This window comes from Hibiscus syriacus, unplaced genomic scaffold (genome assembly GCF_006381635.1).
Source record: "Hibiscus syriacus cultivar Baekdansim isolate YM2019G1 unplaced genomic scaffold, ASM638163v2 tig00110160_pilon, whole genome shotgun sequence".
In the NCBI taxonomy this organism is placed as follows: Eukaryota; Viridiplantae; Streptophyta; class Magnoliopsida; order Malvales; family Malvaceae; genus Hibiscus; species Hibiscus syriacus.
Genome location: NW_024062608.1, coordinates 5,538,928 through 5,557,215, shown reverse-complemented (window position 1 = coordinate 5,557,215; position 18,288 = coordinate 5,538,928). Strand labels below are relative to the sequence as shown.

Below are 18,288 nucleotides of genomic sequence, written 5' to 3'. Positions count from 1 at the left end.
TCCCTTTCGATTTTACAGAAAAAGAAAGCAATGTAATGGCCACTCGACCTCTCCCGATTCAATCTTTACAAGCAATATAAAGAATTTCTTGCATTTTTCTATTTGAACGAACCAAGGCAGCAAGTTTTTCTTTTTTATTTTACTTTCGAAATGGCAAGTGAAAACCAAAAACATAAACAAAAAGAGAGAAAATAGTTTTTTTTACCTTCGAATGGAACTCCTCGCTGGCGATGGAGGCGTTCGTTGCAAAATCCCAATAGTGATAAGGAATGTCATATCCCCAGGAACGTTATACTTTAGAGTCGAAGTGATCCAACAGTGGACGGCAGAGATTGCAGCGTTGGAAGCTGAGAGGTTCTCGTCTTATTTCGTGGAGCTGGGGGTTAAATCTTGTGAAGCCAAGGCCAGATTTGGACTCCCGGCGTCGAGGAGAAACAACCTGGAAATTTTGGGCCCGAACGGCCACTGGAGATGGCAGTGGTGCAGTGGCCGACGCAGCGATCGACGACGGTGCTCATCGTCGGTTTCTTAGTTTGAAGAGAGAGGTCAAAGAGAATTTGGGGGAGTAGAGAGATAAGGAGAAGTGAAAAATGAGAAAAAAAATAGAAGAAATGGGGGGTTTATAGCCCAACCGAAACGACACCGTTTTGGGCCCTTAACCCTCGCGTTTTGGGCTCTAGGGTCTAATCCCCTCCGTGGCAATTGCAATTCTTTCAAGCTTACAATTTGATAACTGATATTTGTTATTTTCTTAATTAATTTTAATTTTTGTCCTTATTTTTTTATTTACCGTTTTTATGTTATAATACTAATTTTTTTGGTTTATTTATTTTCAAGTCCCTCAATATTAGCCGTATTTTTGCATTTTTTATATGTTTTAATTATTCAAGTGCATGTTTAAATTTGCATTTATTTCAATTTAGTCATTTTTTAATTCATATAATTATTTAATATTTAAGTCCGAATTATTTCTATAAATTTTAGTTTAGTCCCTAGTCTGAAATTGATTTATTTAATTGTAATCCAATCCCTGATTGTTTTATTTAAATTTAGTCTTTATTTAAATTATTTTACTAATTTTTAATTTTATTTTCTTTTCAGGTCATTCGAATCAAATTTCTGACATTTCATTTGTTCATTTTAAATTGTTCTTCTCCTTTAATTTACTAGCTTTGTTTATTTTATTTTCATAATTTATTTATTATTTTCCTTTAAATTATTTTCTTTAATTAGAACATTTAATTAACATTATGATTTTATTTCTTTTCAGGTATGTGCATTAAGGTAACTTCTTATGTTATTTTAAATTCATTTTAATCTCAACATATTAATACTTTATTTTTATTTTTAGTCCTAAGATTTAGATCTCTCACACTTTAATCCTTTAATTAGGGTATAACTCGATTTGGCCCTCGTCTTAATGCCTAAGGGACTATCTCGATTATTCGTATAAATAGTTAATCAGATTAATAACTAGAGCCTTAGTTACATCTAGTCCCTTGACTTTAGTTTTTTCACCATTTAGCTCTTAGACTTTTAATTAGGTTTTATTTTAACATAATTAATTAGGTCTATAATTAGAGCCTTCACAATTAGCTTAATTTCACTTTAGTCCATTAATGTAGGGAGTAATCTGAGTTGGACCTCGCCTTCATGCTCAAAGGACCATCACGATTATTCGATCTAATAATTGGTTAAAATCAAATAGGGTTAATATTATAGCATCCATTTTTAGGTTTAGACCTCTAGGTTCTTTAATTTTCATAATTTGACACCTTAGGTTATAAGAAACTTTAATTAATAACCTAGTATAATTAGGCTTAAATAATTGATTGTTTGATTGCATCATGTCTTCAAAACAAGGCAATGTTCATTTATCAAGGAGTTAATAGTGTATTCTTCGTATTATGCTCAGGGGGTGACCACTGGTAATTCTCGAAGTGAATCGACATCCTTTTCAAAAACCTTGCATACATAATTAATTTTAAATTAAATAGAACCTCAAACTCAAATTTTCACATTTTAAATATAAGGTAATTGATAAGGTACCAATTTTTGGGTGTTGTGAGGGTGTTAATCCTTCCCTCACGCGTAACTGACTCTTGAACCCGATTTTGGTTTCCGCATACAAAATTGGAATTTTTGATAAAATAAATATGTTATTAAAATTACCTGATTTTAGGTGTTCCAATCGTACCTTAGAAATAGTCAGTGGCAACTCCCAACATTTCACAAATCTTTCAAAGAAAAACCCTAATTCGTACTAGTTTTTTCCCACCCGGGTAAAAATGTTGTCGGCAATATCCTAGTCAACATGTTAGTTCATACGATCATTGCAAAAAAAGACAAATGTGGAACATATGAGTAGTCAAGTGACCATTTTGTAACTTTTAATAGTCGGAGGACTCAACAAAGTAACGTTCTATAGTTGAGGGACTATTTTATAACTTTTAATAGTTAGTGGACTTAACAAAATAATGCCCTATAGTCAAGAGACCATTTGTGTACTTTACACTAAATTATTTGAGTTTTTTTATTCAATCATACACTCACGTGTATATATATATATATATTATAAGAATTTTGAATTCAACTTCTTTAAAAAATAATCAACCATGAGTAAAATGTTTAAAGATTTTAAAAATTTATTTGATAAAATATGTTGTTTAATTAGTGATAAATATTTAGTATTCGTAATAAATTGTTTATTATTTTTAAATATAATTTTATATTATTTATAAATGTGTCATAATACCTAAAATGAATCGCCATCGACCTATGGGTTAGGTAGGTAGAATATCTAAAAATACGTCTTAAAATAATTTTAAGAAAAATAATTTTAAAAGATAAAAAATTATATGCGTTTAACTAGAAATTTGTTTTGAAAATGGTTCGGGAGTTGATTACGCGTGGGGAAGGATTAACACCACCACAGCGCTAGAAGTCGGTACCTAAACGATTATACATCATCTAAATATTGAAACTGGCAAATTCCAATATACATTTAAATTATGATCTTTTTTTAAAATATATATATATATATATATATATATATATATATATATATATATAAAGGTTGTTATTTTGCACGAACAATTATCGAAATACATTCCTTGTCAGTTAAGGGGGTTTTCCATGGATTCCTCATACAAAATAATATTGCCCAAATTTTAGATAAAATGCATATATTAAATATATAAAAAAACAAATTCATTTGAATATATAAAAGGTATTATTTTATTCGAATAATTCTTGGAAACACACTCCTTGTCAGTTAAGGCATGTTTCTATAATTTCCTCGAGTAAAATAACACTTAAAAATATTACAACTAGCAAGAAATTAACAAATATGTAAATAATGGATCAAAATAATAAAAAGTGACTTTAGGGATTAAAATATAGAACCAACAAAAAATCAAGGCAACCGTGGCAAATACTTTACAAACTGGGCATTACAATCGTAAATAAACCAACTTTAATAATTCGGGACCTAAATGAACATATTCAAAGTTTCGAGCTATAAATTAAAATAAAGAAAAATCAGTAACTTCAGGTGACCAAATTGTAATAAGCATAAAATAATAGGGTCAAATCAGAAGCATAATAATCTCGAATGAGGACCAAACATGCAAATAAACCAAAACAAATAATATTAATTATAAAAGTGATCAAAGTATAAACCAAATAAAATTAGAAATTCAAACCAAAAAATAAAAACATCCTATAATGACTAAAGCCAAATATTATAAAATCATAGACCCTCCCATCATAAATATCCCATAATATTATGATAAAAAATAGTGACTAAAATATAAACCCTTGAAAAACCCTAAATCTAGGATTATACCTCTCAGCCACTTGGATCTCATCGACGTTTGAGCTTCCCGGTAGACTAGGGTCTCTCTAACGACCATCAAAAAAGGTGTCTCCTACTATACTCTTTTCTTTTCTTTGTTTCTTTCTTTTCCTTTTTCGTTGTGTTTTTTTCTATTTTTTTTCTATTTTTTTGAACCATTCTCCCCGAATTCTCTCTGTCTTTTTGTTGCTATCTCCTCCCCACTTTTAGTTGTATCTTTAATCTTTAAGGGTGTTGTTTGGGTGAAATTATTATATCTATTAGTAGGGGCATGGTTCCTCTGATTTTTTGTAGGTAAAATCCTGAAAATCGAGATATTACCCATTTTTAATGGGTTGTTGATTTGGTAATTATTATGACAGATAGATTCGTTTTCTATCATTGTTTGGCTAGGTTGATGATGACAGCAGTAGCTCACGTGACTAGGGAAGCGACCAGTGGAGCTCACACGCCGGTTGGGCACGCACCGACGATAGAAGATATATCTTCTACTAATGACGGCAGTTATTGTTCAAGAGCCAGTGTTTTGAAACCCTAGTTGAATCGGGTTGGGTCAGCTGTAACCGGGTTTGGGCCTGTCGGGTCTAGGAGTTTGGCTTTGGTCTGGACCATTTGTAATTGTGTTGGTTTGGGCCTGGATCATTTTGGGTCTATAAAAAATTAATAATATAAATAATAATAATAATAAATAATAATAATAATAATAACCTGGACAAAAATGGGTATCTACAGCTGCCCGTCTTTGCCCATGCTTGTGTTAACAAGAATAGGGCAAAGATAAAAAGACTACACGTTTTTGTCCGGTTCTGTCTCGACATTGTCTCAAGTGAAACTGACAGATAACTCGAAGGATTAAATCATCATGTTCGAAAGACTTACTGATGGCCCGAAGGACTTACTAATTTTGGAAATAATTTACTAGGTAAGAAACTTTGGAAATCACTTTCTTACTTTTCAAAAATATCATTTTGGGAAGACATAAATGAGAAACTTTGGAAATCGCTTTCTCATTTTTTGAAAATCATGTGAAAATATCCTGCCCGAAGGTCTTATAGATGGCCAGAATGACTTATCATCTTGCTCGAAAGACTGTAAGATGACCTGAAGGATTTAATCATCATGCTTGAAAAACTTACTGATGGCCCGAAGGACATACTAGTTTTGGAAATAATTTACTAGGTAAAAAATTTTGGAAATCGTTTTCTCATTTTTCGAAAATCATGCGGAAACATCATGCCTGAAGGACTTATAGATGGCCCGAAGGACTTACTATCTAGCTCGAAAGACTTATAGATGACCCGAAGGATTTAATCATCATGCTCGAAAGACTTACTGATGACCCGAATAACTTAATAATTTTGGAAATAATTTACTGGGTAATAAACTTTGGAAATCGTTTTCTTACTTTTCAAAAATTTCATTTTCATAAAAGATTTAAATGAGAAACTTTGGAAATCGCTTTCTCATTTTCAAAACAACTTAATGGTCACGTAACATACCTCACTTCAAAGTAATGCTTCTTTTGTGGATTAGCCCCATGTTCTTGAGGTTTTGCCTCTCTAAACATGATTTCTTGTATTTGAGGTTTGAATTCTACCTTCCACTTGTTAGGATTTTGACATCATGAATCTTCTCTTTTCACATGAAGATATGTAAAATCCATGTGTTTATGTATCAAATACGAATGTAATTAAATGTATCAATGTAATGTATTTTCTTTTATGAAAATGATGTTCTCAGGAATGCATAAATATTGATTCAATCTTCATTTGACTCCAAAGTAGAGAACTCGGTCTTCTTCCAATTGATCACTCTTCTCTAGGGGTTTACTCAGATATCAATATAGCAACTTATGATTTCAAGCTTGCAACTTTAAAGAGCCATTTGATCATCTTATGTCTTTGCACCTTCTTTTCCTCTTATCTACATTAAAGTCTCAGAAGAAACATTTCATTTCTCGGATTCTTGCCATGGTCAAGAATATGACCTTGATGCCCCTGTCTATCCTTGACTCAATTGCTGTCAGATTTGTTTTTCCAGGACTCTACAGTTAATTAATACTCAACTGATTTTCTTTTCAAGGTAAGCCCTACTCAAATTCATGGTCTGCCCCTGACACTTCAGGTTGTGAGACTCACTCTCAATTTTGTTTCGGTCTGAAATTGTTATCTCCACATGATCTGGGTCTTTGGTCATGACCCAATGTGGGTACTTTCATGACTCATCCCTATTTGTGTGCCAAAATTCATCCTTGACTGGTCGCACTCTTGCATTTTTATATGCACTGAGATATGTGCCCCTTTCAAACAAGGCGATCATCTGCTTCTCAAAGGGTTACTGATAACATCACAAGGAAGTGTCACAAGTTCTATCCTCCAGTCCTTTTGATCTCTTAGACTCTTTGCTTTCAAGATAGTGGAATAATTCATTATTCTAACATCGTTTATTCTTTTCTCCAATAGAGGCAGAATGGGCATCACTTGCTTCAAGGACCTTTCGCATTTGAGACTGTCATGTTTGAAAATATTTTTCTCATTTCTTTTATTTTAGAAATCAAAGAATGAAAGAATTTTGTATAGTATTACTCCTTAATTCAGGCTCACAATTGAAGCAAATCACAAACATGAGTTCACATAATATCAAAAGAATCGACAACTCTTTTAATATTTTCAAAGCTATAGTTCTTTGACAAGTGTCAAAATTGATGGGTTGGATTCAGGTTGGCTTCATTTTTTCCAAGGTTTTAGTCATCAAAGATGTCCTTTCTTTTTCGGTCCTTGTGAGTATTATAACATGCCCCTTTTTATAGGCTTGTCATTTTAACTGGATGAGGACAAAATAATGCAACTAGCATACTTATTTACTAGACTTTCTAGCACAATTCTATTTCGGTTCTCTGAAATCTTCCATTTGTTCAAGCTTCGCGAACTTCTTTAGCATAGGTAGTGCAGGGACATCAATCTAAATATAAAAATCCTAAGTGCTTGTGTGAGGTTAACTATAACAGGTGTTCCTTAATTCCCTTAGACCATTTTATTAAAACTCGTTATTAGATAAATTTGATTTAATTTGCCATTGTTTTGCTAGCTGAATTAAGTTTGTTATATATTGCCTTTATCGGGCTAGATGAAGGGTTCATCTCATCACAAAGTCTTCGACTTGATAATTACAGTGGAGCAAACACTGAACTGAAAGTATCCGAGTAATGTCATGGTTTGAATACAATTTATTCATAAAGTTGGGGCTTTTAAGTTTCCTCTATAACCAATTACTTTAGTGGAATAACTCAGCTTTATTGTATAATCTATAATAATAATAAATCTATTAACCTTTTGAGTATTTAGATTAGAATTTCTTAAGCTCATCAAGAAGAACTTGTTATAGTCTATGTGTCTTTAATTGTTAGACAATCCCATATTTAGAGTTCAGTTCCCAAATAACTGACCTATACTAAATCCATACACTCCACCATTCCATTTGTGAAGATTAGGATCATCATTGAACGTCCTCAACAGAAGTGTAGTCTATTCAGTTTTGCAATGTCATACACAAGAGATGCCCTATGTTGTCCGCTCCTATGCATACATGAATACCAAGCCTCTCGTTCATTTCCTTATGAGATGAGAAAGCTATATTAGTCCCTGCAAGAGAAGGGTATGGTGCTCGAGTGTATCTTCTAGGGTATGGTCAAGGGTCTTTGTTTTATCAGTTTTCAATCCTGTCACTTTGTCAAAGATTTATAACTCTAATCACTTAAAGAGTTTTTAATTTAGTTGATATTCAAAGAACTGCAAGATTATAAATTTAATTCAATTTTTACCATCTTTAAAGTAACACAAGTTCATTTAAAATATCCTTACAAAAAAACTGAGAAATAACAAAAAACAAGTTCAAACAAGATGCTGCAAATGAAATGATCTCTTCCTAATTAGGATGCCCCATTACTCATCTAATACAGTGGCACTTGACTCAATAGGATGCTACATATTTTCCTTTGATGCCCCACTCAGTTCGTCATCCACTGTTCCACCAATTCTTGTGTCAACGTCCAATTTTCAGCAAGCATCTCTATCTCCTTTAACAGTGGTCTATAATTCCCCGTAGAATGCCCAGATGCCCCCAAGTGGAAATCAAATACACTATCTTGATCATAGCTGTGGGCAAAAGGGTTTGGTGGCACTTTCATTTGCCTCGGTGTGAGATATTAACCTTTAATCAAATGAGGGTACATATCTGAGGTAGAAGTTTGGAATACCTTTAAAGTATTTTTCGATCGTGAGACTTTCTTTGGTCGGTCTGAACGACTAGTTGTTCCTTTCCTTTTACGGTTGTGGGGGCTCTAGACATGACATTCATTTACATCATCAGCTTTCGTTTTTTGATCGGTTGGGCTTTTGGTTAAGTTTCCTTCGCTGATTGTATTTTCAATTAATTCCTCAGCTTTTGGAATACCTTTAAAGTATTTTTCGATCGTGAGACTTTCTTTGGTCGGTCTGAACGACTAGTTGTTCCTTTCCTTTACGGTTGTGGGGGCTCTAGACATGACATTCATTTACATCATCAGCTTTCGTTTTTTGATCGGTTGGGCTTTTGGTTAAGTTTCCTTCACTGATTGTATTTTCAATTAATTCCTCAGCTATCACAAGATCCTTGAAGTCCCCTGTTGAGTTTGCCAGCATTAACTCGAAGAAAGGATCTGAGAGAGAATTATAAAAATATATGATATTTCTTCTTCTAACATGGGAGGCTGAACTTGTGCCACCACTCCTCTCCATCTTAGGGCATATTCTTTAAAGCTTTCAGTGGTCTTCATCCTTATTCCCTGAAGATCCTGACGCTTTAGAGCTAAGCCTTTAACATATCGTTATTTCTGCACAAAGGAGTCAGCTAGATCGACCAATCTATTGATCTGCTCTCTGTTTAAACGGTTATATTATGCTATAGCTGGCCCAACAAAACTATCATGGAAGTAGTGAATCAACAAATTATCATCATTTAAGCACCATTCCATCTTTCTGCAAAACATTCTCAGATAAATTCGGGAATAACTGGTGTCATCATATTTCTCAAAATTAAGCACCCTAAATTCATGTGGGATAACCAAATCAGGGACCAAGCTGAGTTATCTCACTTCTAGTTCTTTGTGAGAGCCATTAATACATTTCATAGCTCAAATTATTTTCTTCAACTGTTTGAATCCATCCTCAGATTTCTCATGATTAATGAGACTATTCTTTAGGTTCGAGTGGGATGCCCTAGGGTTTGCTATCATTCTTGACGCATTAGTCTGATAACACTGATGTTCTTTAGCAATTATTTTCCCTCTATGAGCAGCCTTGGTTGCCAACACCTGGATCATTTGATTTGATTCGTATTGTAGAGAATTTGATGTTTGATTCCTCATATCTTGTTGTAACCCGGCCAACTGATCTTGTGATCCCTCATGAGATTGTTCCATTTTTTCCATTTGATTGCTCATGATAATAAGGAAGTAGTATGAATGAGTGATCTTGATATTACTGCCACATAACCTTCCCTAAATTATTTTCATGTTTTCATAACCAATACATGTAAAATGCTTAAATAAACAAATGCAATGCAAATGCGTGTATGCAAAAGGTGTCATTCCAGAGTGACCATCTTAAAATAACTTTCACAAAGGTTTTAATACATCAAACAAACTTTACATTAAGGTATAGCTTTCACTCCTAACTTCTCTATCTCCCTCAAAAGCCAAGTTAACTTCCACTCATGCTCAGGTGTTGAGTTGTCAATCTGCTTCAATTCTCTTGCAAAACCAGCTAAATCTGAGCTACATTTCTTTCTTGGGAAACAGTTTCTTGTATGATGTCGTCTTTTTCCTTCATCTTCTGAGTCAACTCTTGGAGCCGCAGACAATGATGTTCATTATTCCTTATAAGAAAGTCTTTGTGGTTACGAAGTTCTCGTGCAAGATCTCCATAATTATCTACAATCTTCATCAATGTCTTGTTCCTGGTTCTAGTGGAATCTAGCTCAGCATCAGTCTCATGCTTGTGGCACTTATATGAAGCTTCCATGTTGGCTATATACATATTCATCAATGTCTTGTTCCTGGTTCTAGTGGAATCTAGCTCAGCATCGTCTCATGCTTGTGGCACTTATATGAAGCTTCATGTTGGCTATATACATATTAACATCTGTTGGACAGTTGGCCTGCTTTTTTCCTTATTATTTAATAGTTTCTTGCGTTGATTACCCTCATTGTTTTGATGTTGTGGACGCAGGATTTTGGACAATGTGATGCAATAAGGTGCACTGGCCGCAAACTTGCAAGATTTGGGTTGTTGAAAGAAAGTATCTGCTAGACTAAAGTTCCGTCTAATTTAATTTGGTTATGCATGTTTGAATTTATCATATTCACTTCCCGTCAAATGCGCTTTTTGATCAGTAGACATTGTCAGATTTGTTTGTAGTTGTTTTGCCAGAGAAATGTGTCATACACTCATAGTGTTGGATTCAAGACAAAGCTATACCGTACCTACATACGGTTGGAATATGTAAGAGAGAAGGATAAATCGGAGACTTATGGGTGGCTGTTGAGTATTATTAGCTTGCTAAGGACTGTTCTATAACAGTTTTACCAAATCTAATTTGAAATAAGATATGCAAACTTTTATATGCCGAAAGGAAGAAGATGAAATTTCCTAGAGAACTTCTATGGCCTTTTAGGAAGGTAAAATGGAAAACATAGAATTATTGTAGTGTACTGATTCTTGGATTCAGGTGTAAAGACTGCCTTTTAGCATAGTTATCTGATCCATATAGTTTCTGCCCTTATAACTGATCATAAACTTATACTTTAGAAAATTGAGATGTCATCTTTCACCTCCAAGGGTTTTGGTAATTGGTTCAAATGTTCATGAACTGTGTTGTTGAGTTTAGGATTTTTCATTATTAACCAGTCACATGATTTGTCAATGATCAATTTAGAGAATAGTAATAACTAGTATGTGCAGTTAGCTTCTATCAAGATCAATGAATTAATTCAGTACTTTTGACCCTGAAGGACATTTTCACTTTCTGCTAATCTGGACCATTGAATGATTTCATGCAGGACTTGCGTGTGAATAGCGGTTTTGAGGCATTGTTTTAAGATGCTTTAAATATCTCTTTCTTTTTATTTGGGGAAAGGTTGATGTGGACTGAACTCTTTCAGCATGTGGCATAGATGCACCTGTTTTTGAACCAAGTGCTTGGCGAGCTACTTTGACATTTGTTTTTCCCTAGTTGATGGTGTATCTCATCATCTCAGACAATATCACCTGATATTTGTTCTTTTTTACCAATATTCTTCATTGCTGATAGATACTAACCTTTGTTTTCTGCTTCTTCATCCTTTAGTTTGACTTCTATTATTTCTTTATTATCTGTGCTTTGAACCTCTTCTGGCAGTCCTGTTGGTAGTCAGTGTGTCTCTAAAGAAGATTACAACCTAGTGAAGAGGAAAGGATTAGCTGTTGTGGATTGCTCATGGGCTCGTCTTAGTGATTTACCTTTTGTGAAGCTGCGGTGTGGTGCTCCTCGCTTGTGTACGAATATGAACTTTTCAAGTGTTTGCTATGCGAATACACATGCTGCATTTTGTCTAACATATACATTTAGCTTTTTTTGCCTGATATATTAGAACTTGCTTTATCCCTAATTCCTCATATAACGTTTTATACAAATTATTGGTAGCACACAATTGTTGTGCATAATAATTGGAGACCTACATAACGTATCCAGTGCTAAATTTATGAAAATTTTGTCTCCAGTCAACATGTTGCAGGTTTTTCTTAAATCCCGTGCCATTATTGTGACATCCTTGTGGATGATTTCAACAGTAACAACCTCCAGTGATCTATTCTTATCTTTTCACTTCAACAAGCCTGGAGTTCATTTTTTTTAAATTTCTTTTTATTGAATTACATGATTCAAAGAGGCTGCCCTTTATATTTGACATGTACTCAAGTTTGATGTTATTGTTGTTACACTGTTTTGTAATTTCAGTCCTTGAGGTGCTTGATGATTTTCTAAGAGCATTGATATCCGAGTTGCTAGAAATAATATTTATATGTTTTTCTTTCAATTTGGTTTATATCATGTTTGACCCGGTGACATACTTTTTGTTGACTTTTTAATGAAATTATATATCTTTTAAGCAGCATATTACAATTGTTACTTGAATACATATGCATGTTTGTGCGTAAACTCAGTTAAACTTCTTTTACATCATATACGATGACAAAATTTAAATGACAATTTGAAATTAGCAATGCTTCTTCCCGCTCGTTATTGCATACTTTTTTATATTCACATTAGTCAACTTCTTACATTAAACATCTAACTGAAAGTATAATTGCATGTTGTTTGGCATGCACATATTCACATATCTTAATTAAGAGTGATTCATTTTTTACTGGTTTTAAATAGTTTTCAGCAGTCCTGTTTTACGAATTTGACAAATTTCTTGGAATTTCAGTGCCATGGCTATCGGCTGCAAACCCAGTAAATTATGGTCGACCATGTGAGCTATCATGGACAGAAGCATTATCAGCAGCTTTAATAATATGGTACTTCTTTCCCTAATCACCATATATCTTCACAATATAACAGTGGACTCACTGAATTGAGGATATGTTTTCAATCATGTTTTTCCTTTTACTTTTGCATCCTCTGGCTGCTATGAGCTCCGTTTCTTTATAGGAATGGTAAATGTTGAGATCTTAATATAACAGTGGACTCACTGAATGGATGTGTATGCTATCTGTAATTTGCATGTGTTAGGTATGGCTCATAAATATACCAGTAAAGAGGACAGGAGATGGAGCGGAGTGAGCGAAGCGAATATCAACTATTCTTACAAAGAAAGTCTCGTTGTGGGGTTCCGAATTATGTGGGTTGGGGGTGCGGGGGCGCAGCTCCCGCGGTACGGTACAGGGTTAATTTTGTAATTATGTACCAGAGTTTTCTATTATAAATAGAGATGTAACCTAGACCTAAAATATCATTGAATAAAAAAACTTCTAGCGCCGCCTAGGCACCGAGGACGTAAGCACATTGCCGAACCTCGTAAAATTCTCGTGTTCTTTTGTTTTCTTTACCCGTTTTCGTCAACAGCATGAATCATATTTTGTAAATTAGTATTTTTAATTTATTCTATGATGTATATGTAAACTGTGCATCTGTCTACTCATGTATGGCGAAATATCTTAGATTTTATGGCATATTGGTCTATTCCATTCATGTTGCTTTCTAACCATATGAATGTCAACGGAGCTTCAGCATCATTTTCAACCTTATGAACCTTATAAAACTATGGATGCATCCCTTACATATGGCTGTAGCATTGTTTCCGAGCATAATTAAGAAAAAGCTTTTAGCCAAGTGATTATTCTAGCTTTCTTTTATATATGACAAGATGATAATTAATGTCACGGAGAGTCATAGATGTTTGTGGAGTAAGTCCTCTGATTTTTGTTCCTTTTCTATTTTTTAACAGTGGGAAAGAGGAAACTGCAAATTTACCATTAGGTAAGTTCAAATGGGGCCATGCCTTCGTGTCCCTTAACAGGTACGTTATTATTATTGCTTTTTATGGTGCAAATAGTTTAAATTGGTTGAAAGCTATGGTCAATGTTCAAGGTCAGAAACATTCTTCTTGACATAAGTTCTCAAATTGTTGGCTTATTTGATTTGTGTAGGTAACTTTTGAAAGAATATTCTGAATGTGAAAATAGTGCTGATATCATATCAGTACAAAATTCTTGTCTTTCCCAACAAAGTCAGGTTCCAAAGGCTCCACCTGATGCAGAAGGTAAATTTATTTTCGAACCTGCAAAACTCTCGTGCACGACTCAACCATCTTGTTACTCTAAGTTGCTTTTCGCACCTTTTACCTGGTGCATTTGATGTGCTTTCAACAAGAAGTCTATTTGGTGGTTATATTGTTCAGAAAACATTTTGATTGTTACATGGCATGCATTTAATTACTTACAATTTCATCAAATTGGGAATCATATCCCACCGTTGATGATTTCAACAGGTGTTAGTATTAGTAACAAATTAACAACCTTGTGGCGTGTACAGGAATGACCATTCCCGTTGTACTGACCTTTATGATGTTATATGAGCAGACATCCGTGAAGATTAGGGTTTTCCAATGATTCTGAAGATGGGCTTCCTCTAGAAAGGGATATGAACCATTTGAGTTTGCAGGAAAGCGATGATGAAAACGAGTAGGTAGGATCCAGAAATAGTTTCAATCTCACATAGGAGATGCAATGGAGCCAATGCAGAACCAACAAAGCGTTGGGGACTCACAAGTAAGCACAAGGGTTATATATATATATATATATGAGGAAGAGGGAAATGTGTTCTTGGTTGTTTTTCATGAGTTGTCATATTTCAAAAGGTTATAATTGAGCTAATGGTGTCATCAATGATCGATAAATCTCAAATTTCATAATAAGATTCACTACAAGAAAATATACCTTTAATGACACACGAACGATGACACACACTAATTTATGACTTGCAAAACATGTGTGTCATAAAAAAATGTCATGTTTTTAAAATCTAAACGATTTATGACTTACAATAATGTTTGTCATATTTAATAGTCATAATCAAAATAATTTACAAAAACACGAAGTACAGTTTTAATTGTGTGTCATCTGTAAAAGTCGTCTTTTAATTTTCTCCCATCTTATTTTCATCCTTTCCCGCTTCTTCCCCGACATACATGTGTGTCCAAATCTCTCATCTCAAAAAATAAAAAATCTCCCAAGAAAAAACAGATGTTCATCGAATCTCTTATGAATCATTTGTTTTCTCAATGGCGGAGGAGGCCGACGGAGGTTCATCGTCGGATAGAGGAGGAGGAGGAGAGATCAGAAGAGCAGTAGGATCAGGCTTGATGGATTCGTTGGAATCTCGTTGGGTGTTCCCAGGCGAAGACAAATCTGAGATCGAGGATAGTCCGGTGCAGCGTTTGATTCGCACCGAACCATACATTGATTCTTTCGACGTTGAAGCTCTCGAAGTCCATGGCGTGCATAGAAGTGACTACAAGGTATATTGTTCTTGTTTCATGATGCTAATGCAATAAATCAGTCCTCTGTTTGTAATATAGAAAAATCGAATTTGTTTGGAATCTAACTTTATCGCGTTGAGGCATACCTTTTTTTTAATGTGCTTTAATTTTGCAGCTTACTTTTATGTGTATACTTGACTTTTGATCGCAGGACTTTGGTATAGGAAGGATAATAATACATGCGTTTCAGAATTTTGGTGTTGTATTTGGTGATGTTGGAACAAGTCCTTTATATACGTTTACTGTGATGTTTAGCAAGGAACCTATCAACGGAGATGAAGATGTTATTGGAGAACTATCACTGGTTCTATACACTCTATTCGTTATTCTGCTTGTCAAATATGTCCTTATCGTTCTTTGGGCTAATAATGACGGTGAAGGTATGCCAGATGTTCCTCAATCCCAACCAAGTCCTTGTTTATGATCTTTTATGCAGGCCTTAAACAAATATGTTAAATATTAATTCCATGTCAACTGTTTGATATCTTTTGTTGCTTTATTTTATGATCTTTCATTCTTTTATGTAGGCCTTAAACAAATATGTTAAGTATATATTCCTTGTCAACTGTTTTACATCATTTGTTGCTGCTTTTTTCTTGAAGGTGGTATTTTTGCATTTGTACTCATTCATTTTTCGGCATGCTAAGGTCAGTCTTCTCCCGAATCTGGTTCCATCATATACCCGAATATCTGGCTTCATGCTAAAGGTGCCATCTCTTGAGCTCGAGAGATCACTTAAAATAAAGGAGAGACTAGAGACTTCATTGACTCTGAACAAACTTCTTCTGATTTTAGTACTTGCTGGCACTTCTATGGTAATAGCTGATGGGGTTGTTACCCCATCAATGTCAGGTTTTTATGTGTTACTATTCTTTCATCTCTTTTGTTTACGGAATCATGCTATGGTAGAATACAACATAACTGTTTTATTAAATCTATTTTCATTTTTAATTTTTAGATGATAACTTTTGCATTTTTATTTGTAGTTATGTCTTCTGTTGGTGGTCTGAAGGTTGGAGTTAGTGCAATTGAACAAAGTAAGCTATTATTCCATGTTGTTATCAACTCTATAAAACATTATTGCTTTGATGACTCACATTTCACTGTTTGTTAGTAAATAATGTTAGAGAGGACATTCCTGTTTCTAATTGACCTTTTTGGTTAGGAATCTTTTGCATAATTTAACTTGTATGTTATTGAAAATTATTTGTTATTTTGAATATATCATGTGATGGTTATTAACCTGTAGATCTCATAGTTTGATCATGAGTCTACAATTCTTCATTGTCTTTATGCAGCTGCCTTTTTCGCGATCATGTGCTGTTTGTAATGATAGTTTAACTTTAGTCAGACTAGAGTTTCCAGTCTAGCTAAATGTTAAATCTGTATGTATTAGAAACAATATGGCCTTTTTTTTGCCTTCCCTCCTTTACATCCTATGGTTTATGTTCCTTTATGATTTTCTATATTATTACAGGTAAATAGTCATTAACTATTGTGTTTCCTTATTTTCTTTTCTTTATTTGCAGATGAAGTGGTGATGATATCGGTTGCATTTCTTGTAATTTTGTTCAGTGTACAGAAGTTTGGAACAATTCAAGTAGGACTTGTTGTAGGCCCTGCTTTGTTCATATGGTTTTGTTCTTTAGCAGACATTGGAATTTACAATCTTGTTAAGCATGATGCAAGTTTCTTTAGGGCATTTAATCATGTTCATGTCTATTTATACTTCAAGAGAAACTCAGCTATACGCTTGGAGGCTGTCTTGTATGTGCAACAGGTAAACACATTGATAAAAGATATCATGTGCTTCAAAACTTGCACTTCAGTTGCAAGTGTGGAGAGAGCTAGTAAAAGAATATCTTGATGTTGTAATCTAATTTTTACACTAATTTCCGGTTATACTTTGTCAGGTAACCATCTTCTAGTAAAAGATCACTGAACTATTGACTTGATTCTAATTTTTACACTATTTTTCTCTAGGGACTCGTAGCTTGCAAAATCTAATCATGTAACCATCTTCTTCTTTTGTTTTATTATTTCATGTGAATTTAGTGTTTCACCCCTTTGGACTTAAGTTTAGATATGGATTAAATAATTTCCAGACTTACATGCATATTGCTTGTTCAGGATGCAATGAGAAACATATTAATCGTATTTGGCAAGTTAAATCTGGGCATAAGATATGTTCAATGAATGAATGAAATCTTGGCACCTCTATTTTATGTATTCAAGAATGACCCTGATTTCTTGCATTTTATGTAATCTGGGCATATTGCGATTGTTTTGATTTTCATGTATTGAATATGAAAGGAGGTTTCCATGATTTTCTTGTTTCTATTTGCAACTCCATTGCATCAAATCCATCCCTTTTCTTGCCCCAAGATACCCAAAAAGTTTAAACAAAAACAATAACTTTCAAATAGATTACAGCTTTTAAAAAACAGTACGGTAATGTTCGTTTATCATTATTGTTATCAACTTGGCGGACATATATATATATATATATATATATATATATCATATGCACCAAATATGGAGTATCTATTCCAACATATAGCCATAGACCAATTACAATTTCAGTAAGAATAACATGAAGCCGACACATTCTTTTGTTTTGTTGAGTTATTGAGCGGATTATGTGATCATTTCTGTCACCAACTTGACAACAACAATGTGGGAATTCGTTCCACAATTTCTAGGTTGTCACATCTTCTGAAGGAACATGATGAAGAGCTTTGGCGTCATCTAGAGATCACAAATAAAGAAAGATATTGTTGCAAAATTTAAACATCTTTTATATCTTGACTCATGCTTGCCTCTTACCTACAAAATTTTAAACACTTTCACCTTTGTCGTTTTCCGCAGCTTGTCAAGGTAATTAGATGGGCTTGAATGCTAACTGTTGTGTTTAAATATCACACAGGTCAACCCCCAGTTTTACGCATTCAGGTGGATTACTTTGCTCTTGACACAAGAATTCAACTTTGCGGACAATCTCCACATATGGGACACGCTTCTTAGTGACCCTGAAGGCCTTCTGGTATGATTGCAATTTTTATCTCACTCAATTATCTAGAACTTTTCTCTAAGATTAGGGAATGAGATTAGGGATGACAACAACATGGACCAGGTTAGATTTTTTATCGTCCTGGCCCAGACCCAAAAGTTAGGAGTTTTCACCCAACCCCGATATTAATAGATTTTAATCTAACCAATCACTCAACAACCCCAAAATTTTAAATAAAAACCTAACCCTTTCTGTCCCAACCCCAAAAAAAGTAATACAAACTTTAAATATGTTGTATAAAATTAA

At 34.0% G+C, this 18,288-nt stretch overlaps 1 pseudogene; it reads left to right on the top strand.

Annotated features, from left to right (window-relative positions):
* Nucleotides 1-14,714: 14,714 nt before the first annotated feature.
* LOC120216306 lies at nt 14,715-17,996 on the top strand (annotated as a pseudogene).
* Nucleotides 17,997-18,288: the final 292 nt, after the last annotated feature.